Genomic DNA, 7,688 nt, shown 5'->3' with positions numbered 1-7,688 from the left:
GAAGAGAACTGTGCATGCCCAGCTGAAACTGAGCCCTTCCCTATGGCCAGTGCAGCTTAGTATTCTTCATTGGTGGCCACAGAGAGAAAGGTCCCTTTCTTTGACAGTAAGATCAACAGCTTCATATAGAGGAAGAAATCCCCAACAGAGTACATTAGCGATGGGAGCCAAAGAGCCAGTGTGGTCACCAACAGCCCCCCACAGCTCCCTGCAGCATGGGAGAAAGGCAAAGTGGAGCTTCACCCAGAGTCAACACCTGGGGCCCCGGGTGGATCTGGAAGCCAGAGGAGGGGAGGGGAGGGAGATATAGGCTTACACCCACATCCTTCGTTATTCTGCCATCCAGCTTGTGTTGTGTGTTTCTGTGAAAGGGGGATGAGGAGAAGAGGACCTATGTGCACACAACGTGCATAACCCACCTTGTTACTGCCTTCTGAGTGTCTGCTTAGAACACTTGTGCTTGTCTAATAAGACAGGAACTCAAACTAGGCTCTAAATGTCACCATTTCTAGTAATTATAGTCATCCACACAAACAATAGGAAAACCCAAACGAGGCTGATTTGAAGCTTTAACTTTCACAAGTGTTCACAGATGAATCTATTTTCCCCCTACAGATAGAACAAGTAATTACTTAAAAGGATTGGGAGGGGGGTCCATGTGCCTAATTTGTGTCCAGAAATAGCTACAAACACCTTCCTGAAGTGGACAGAAATGTCTCCTATACATTTGCCGTCACTATAGCAAGTCTCCTGAATGGGTCCCGGGGACAAAATCCTACTTAAGAGACATCTGTGATTTCAGGCATGTCAAACTTGAAATGTGCATGTATGATTCTGTGCGTGGGTGGGTGGGTGTGCTCCTATAATAGAGTCTCTGTGTTCTTCATTCTCTGTGTAACCCACGCAGAAGTGGGCATGAAGTGATTAAAAGAAAAAAAAAACAGGGAGAATATTTTCTAGAGCTACACAAAGTAGCACAGAGTCAGTGGCTGCTGTGCTATGGGGGAGACTCGGTAACTATAGCAACATGCTTTAGAAGTTACTCTTTCCCTGCCAAAAAATATCAGGTAGGCCCTGAAGTCTTCCCACTGTCACATGGCAGGGAGGGAGAAGCCATTCAAGAGAGGCATCGGGCCAGCACACAAGAGGGCACAGGAAGCCAAGTAATCCTTCTGAAACTCCTGAGCTCTGCGGGTCTGGGGGTTAAGCAAGCTATGAACAAGGACAGCAGAGGAAGGGCGCACATCAAGAGTGGATTTCCCACCCACACGAACAGAGGGAGAATTCTACAATAGCCCAGCTGCAGTCATCCCAACGTAAGCTGGCATGGGATCCAGATAAGGATCAGGGTACAAGCATACAGAGCCAGGGCAACCAAGGGACGCAGGCAGGGCCAGGCCTTCCCGGCAGGCTTCTGGATAAGCCCTCGGGGAAACAGCTGGAATTTACACTGAACTCCACCATGGTCAGATTCTGTTCTTATGCCATGTTTTCCTCTTAAATAAAATGAACTGCCCCATACAAACAAAAAAGTTGATCCCAGAGGGTGAGCCCAGTCTATCTCATTAAGCCCTTCATATCACGGTTAGAAAGTCTGGAGCGGGCTGGAGAGATGGTTCAGTGGTTAAGAGCACTGACTGCTGTCCCTAGAGTTCAATTCCCAGCAACAATGTGGTGGCTCACAACCATCTGTATTGGGATCTGATGCCCTTTTCTGGTGGATCTGAACACAGTGAGAGTGTACTAACATATATTAAATAACTCAATACATAAATCTTAAAAAGGAGGAGGAGGAGGAGGAGGAGAAGAAGAAAAGAAGAAGAAGAAGAAGAAGAAGAAGAAGAAGAAGAAGAAGAAGAAGAAGAAGAAGAAGAAGAAGAAGAAGAAGAAGAAGGAGAAAAGCACCGGGGTAGCTAGGGCGCAGGGTCGGCTGACACTCGCCAGCTACCCACAACACCTGCCACAGGATCTTAAGACTTCTGATGAGTGGAACACAGCTTCTGCTCCAATCCAATTGCGCTCGGGACCTAAGACTGCATTAGTTAGGGAAGCAGAAACCGGCCTGAGTAGGGCCACAGGCCTCATCTGGCCGGATCAGCACCGGGTAGCCAGAGCGCAGGGTCGACTGACACCCGCCAGCTACCCACGACCCCCGCCACAGGATTTTGAGACTGCTGGTGAGTGGAACACAGCTTCTGCTCCAGTCCAATCACGCGGGACCTGAGACTGCTTTGGTTGGGGAGGCAGAAATCCGGCCTACGTAGGGCCACAAGCCTCTTCCGGTCAGAAAAGCACCAGGGTAGCTAGGGCGCAGAGTCGGCTGACACTCGCCAGCTACCCACAACACCTGCCACAGGATCTTAAGACTTCTGGAGAGTGGAACACAGCTTCTGCTCCAATCCAATTGCGCGCGGGACCTGAGACTGCATTAGTTAGGGAAGCAGAAAACCGGCCTGAGTAGGACCACAGGCCTCTTCCGGCTGGACCAGCACCAGGGTACCACCAGCTACCCACGACCCCCGCCACAGGATTTTGAGACTGCTGGTGAGTGGAACGCAGCTTCTGCTCCAATCCAATTACGCGCGGGACCTGAGACTGCATTAGTTAGGGAAGCAGAAAACCGGCCTGAGTAGGACCACAGGCCTCTTCTGGCCGGACTAGCACCGGGGTAGCTAGAGCGCAGGGTCGGCTGACACCTGTCAGCTACCCACGAACCCCGCCACAGGATTTTGAGACTGCTGGTGAGTGGAACACAGCTTCTTATCCAATCTTTAAACAGTGACAACGACAACTAACCCCAGAGATTACCAGATGGCGAAAGGTAAACGTAATAATCTTACTAACAGAAACCAAGACCACTCACCATCATCAGAATCCAGCACTCCCACTTTGCCCAGTCCAGGACACCCCAACACACCGGAAAAGCTAGACACGGATCTAAAAGCATATCTCATGATGATGGTAGAGGACTTCAAGAAGGACTTTAATAACACACTTAAAGAAATACAAAGGAACACTGGTAAACAGGTAGAAGATAGTAAAGAGGAAGCACAAAAATCCCTTAAAGAATTGCAGGAGAACACTGCTAAAGAGTTACAAATCCTTAAAGAAAAACAGGATAACATAATCAAACAGGTAGAAGTCCTTACAGAAAAACAGGAAAACACATCCAAACAGATGATGGAAATGAACAAAACCATACTAGACCTAAAAAGGGAAGTAGACACAATAAAGAAAACCCAAAATGAGGCAACACTGGAGATAGAAACCCTAGGAAAGAAATCTGGAACCATAGATACCAGCATCAGCAACAGAATACAAGAGATGGAAGAGAGAATCTCAGGTGCAGAAGATTCCATAGAGAACATCAGCACAACAATCAAGGAAAATGTAAAATGCAAAAAGATCCTAACTCAAAACATCCAAGAAATACAGGACACAATGAGAAGACCAAACCTACGGATAATAGGAGTGGATGAGAATGAAGATTTTCAACTCAAAGGACCAGCAAACATCTTCAACAAAATTATAGAAGAAAACTTCCCAAATCTAAAGAAAGAGATGCCCATGAACATACAAGAAGTCTACAGAACTCCAAATAGACTGGACCAGAAAAGAAATACCTCCCGACACATAATAATCAGAACAACAAAGGCTCTAAATAAAGATAGAATACTAAAAGCAGTAAGAGAAAAAGGCCAAGTAACATATAAAGGAAAGCCTATCAGAATTACACCAGATTTTTCACCAGAGACTATGAAAGCCAGAAGATCCTGGACAGATGTTATACAGACACTAAAAGAACACAAATTCCAGCCCAGGCTACTATACCCAGCCAAACTCTCAATTAACATAGATGGAGAAACCAAAGTATTCCACGACAAAACCAAATTCACACATTATCTCTCCACGAATCCAGCCCTTCAAAGGATAATAACAGAAAAAAACCAATACAAGGACAGGAACCACGCCCTAGAAACAACAAGAAGGTAATCCCTCAACAAACCTAAAAGAAGACAGCCACAAGAACAGAATGCCAACTTTAACAACAAAAATAACAGGAAACAACAATTACTTTTCCTTAATATCTCTTAATATCAATGGACTCAACTCCCCGATAAAAAGACATAGACTAACAAACTGGCTACACAAACAAGACCCAACATTTTGCTGCTTACAGGAAACTCATCTCAGAGAAAAAGATAGACACTACCTCAGAATGAAAGGCTGGAAAACAATTTTCCAAGCAAATGGTATGAAGAAACAAGCTGGAGTAGCCATTCTAATATCTGATAAGATTGACTTCCAACCCAAAGTCATTAAAAAAGACAGGGAGGGACACTTCATACTCATCAAAGGTAAAATCCTCCAAGAGGAACTATCAATCCTGAATATCTATGCTCCAAATACAAAGGCAGCCACATTCATTAAAGAAACTTTAGTAAATCTCAAAGCACACATTGCACCTCATACAATAATAGTCGGAGACTTCAACACACCACTTTCACCAATGGACAGATCATGGAAACAGAAACTAAACAGGGACACAGAGAAACTAAGAGAAATTATGAATCAAATGGATCTGGCAGATATCTACAGAACATTCTATCCTAAAACAAAAGGATATACCTTCTTCTCAGCACCTCATGGTACCTTCTCCAAAATTGACCACATAATTGGTCACAAAACAGGCCTCAACAGATACAAAAATATTGAAATTGTCCCATGCATCCTATCAGATCACCATGGACTAAGGCTGATCTTCAATAACAAAATAAATAATAGAAAGCCAACCTTCACGTGGAAACTGAACAACACTCTTCTCAATGATACCTTGGTCAAGGAAGGAATAAAGAAAGAAATTAAGGACTTTTTAGAGTTCAATGAAAATGAAGCCACAACATACCCAAACTTATGGGACACAATGAAAGCATTTCTAAGAGGAAAACTCATAGCTCTGAGTGCCTCCAAAAAGAAACTAGAGAGAGCACACATTAGCAGCTTGACAACACACCTAAGCACTAGAACAAAAGGAAGCAAATTCACCCAAGAGGAGTAGACGGCAGGAAATAATCAAACTCAGGGGCGAAATCAACCAAGTGGAAACAAGAAAAACTATTCAAAGAATCAACCAATCAAGGAGCTGGTTCTTTGAGAAAATCAACAAGATAGATAAACCCTTAGCCAGAATCACTAGAGGGCACAGGGAAAGCATCCTAATTAACAAAATCAGAAATGAAAAAGGAGACATAACAACAGATCCTGAAGACATCCAAAACACCATCAGATCCTTCTACCAAAGGCTATACTCAACAAAACTGGAGAACCTGGATGAAATGGAGAAGTTCCTAGACAGATACCAGGTACCAAAGTTGAATCAAGATCAGGTTAATGATCTAAACAGCCCTATATCCCCCAAAGAAATAGAAGCAGTCATTAATAGTCTCCCAACTAAAAAAAGCCCAGGACCAGATGGGTTTAGTGCAGAGTTCTATCAGACCTTCAAAGAAGACCTAATCCCAATTCTTCACAAACTATTCCACAAAATAGAAACAGAAGGTACTCTACCCAACTCATTCTATGAATCCACAATTACTCTGATACCTAAACCACAAAAAGACCCAACAAAGATAGAAAACTTCAGACCAATATCCCTTATGAATATTGATGCAAAAATCCTCAATAAAGTTCTTGCTAACTGAATCCAAGAACACATTAAAACAATCATCCATCCTGACCAAGTAGGTTTCATCCCAGGGATGCAGGGATGGTTCAATATACGGAAATCCATCAACGTAATCCAGTATATAAACAAACTCAAAGACAAAAACCACATGGTCATCTCGTTAGATGCGGAAAAAGCATTTGACAAGATCCAACACCCATTCATGCTAAAAGTCTTGGAAAGATCAGGAATTCAAGGCCCATACCTAAACATGATAAAAGCAATCTACAGCAAACCAGTAGCCAACATCAAAGTAAATGGTGAGAAGCTTGAAGCAATCCCTCTAAAATCAGGGACTAGACAAGGCTGTCCTCTTTCTCCATACCTATTCAACATAGTACTTGAAGTCCTAGCCAGAGCAATTCGACAACAAAAGGAGATCAAAGGGATACAAATTGGAAAAGATGAAGTCAAAATATCACTCTTTGCAGATGATATGATAGTATATATAAGTGACCCTAAAAATTCCACCAGAGAACTCCTAAGCCTGATAAACAGCTTCGGTGAAGTAGCTGGATATAAAATTAACTCAAACAAATCAATGGCCTTTCTCTACACAAAGAATAAACAGGCTGAGAAAGAAATTAGGGAAACAACACCCTTCTCAATAGTCACAAATAATATAAAATATCTTGGCGTGACTCTAACTAAGGAAGTGAAAGATCTGTATAATAAAAACTTCAAGTCTCTGAAGAAAGAAATTATAGAAGATCTCAGAAGATGGGAAGATCTCCCATGCTCATGGATTGGCAGGATCAACATTGTAAAAATGGCTATCTTGCCAAAAGCAATCTACAGATTCAATGCAATCCCCATCAAAATTCCAAATCAATTCTTCAACGAATTAGAAAGGGCAATCTGCAAATTCATCTGGAATAACAAAAAACCTAGGATAGCAAAAACTCTTCTCAAGGATAAAAGAACCTCTGGTGGAATCACCATGCCGGACCTAAAGCTCTACTACAGAGCAATTGTGATAAAAACTGCATGGTACTGGTATAGTGACAGACAAATAGACCAATGGAATAGAATTGAAGACCCAGAAATGAACCCACACACCTACGGTCACTTGATCTTCGACAAGGGAGCTAAAAGCATCCAGTGGAAGAAAGACAGCATTTTCAACAAATGGTGCTGGCACAACTGGTTGTTAACATGTAGAAGAATGCGAAACGATCCATTCCTATCTCCTTGTACTAAGGTCAAGTCTAAGTGGATCAAGGAACTTCACATAAAACCAAAGACACTGAAACTTATAGAGGAGAAAGTGGAGAAAAGCCTTGAAGATATGGGTACAGGGGAAAAATTCCTGAATAGAACAGTAATGGCTTGTGCTGTAAGATTGAGAATTGACAAGTGGGACCTCATGAAACTACAAAGCTTCTGCAAGGCTAAAGACACCATCAATAAGACAAAAAAACCACCAACAGATTGGGAAAGGATCTTCACCTATCCTAAATCAGATAAGGGACTAATATCCAATATATATAAAGAACTCAAGAAGGTGGACTCCAGAAAGTCAAATAACCCCATTAAAAAATGGGGCTCAGAACTGAACAAAGAATTCTCACCTGAGGAATACCGAATGGCAGAGAAGCACCTGAAAAAATGTTCAACATCCTTAATCATCAGGGAAATGCAAATCAAAACAACCCTGAGATTCCACCTCACACCAGTCAGAATGGCTAAGATCAAAAATTCAGGTGACAGCAGATGCTGGCGAGGATGTGGAGAAAGAGGAACACTCCTCCATTGTTGGTGGGATTGCAAACTTGTACAACCACTCTGGAAATCAGTCTGGCGGTTCCTCAGAAAATTGGACATAGTACTACCGGAGGATCCAGCAATACCTCTCCTGGGCATATATCCAGAAGATGTCCCAACCGGTAAAAAGGACACATGCTCCACTATGTTCATAGCAGCCCTATTTATAATAGCCAGAAGCTGGAAAGAACCCAGATGT

The sequence above is a fragment of the Mus caroli genome, unplaced genomic scaffold (assembly GCF_978045245.1).
Source record: "Mus caroli unplaced genomic scaffold, Mus_caroli_1 scaffold_9, whole genome shotgun sequence".
NCBI classification, from domain to species: Eukaryota; Metazoa; Chordata; class Mammalia; order Rodentia; family Muridae; genus Mus; species Mus caroli.
Note: the sequence above shows the minus strand (reverse complement) of the source record.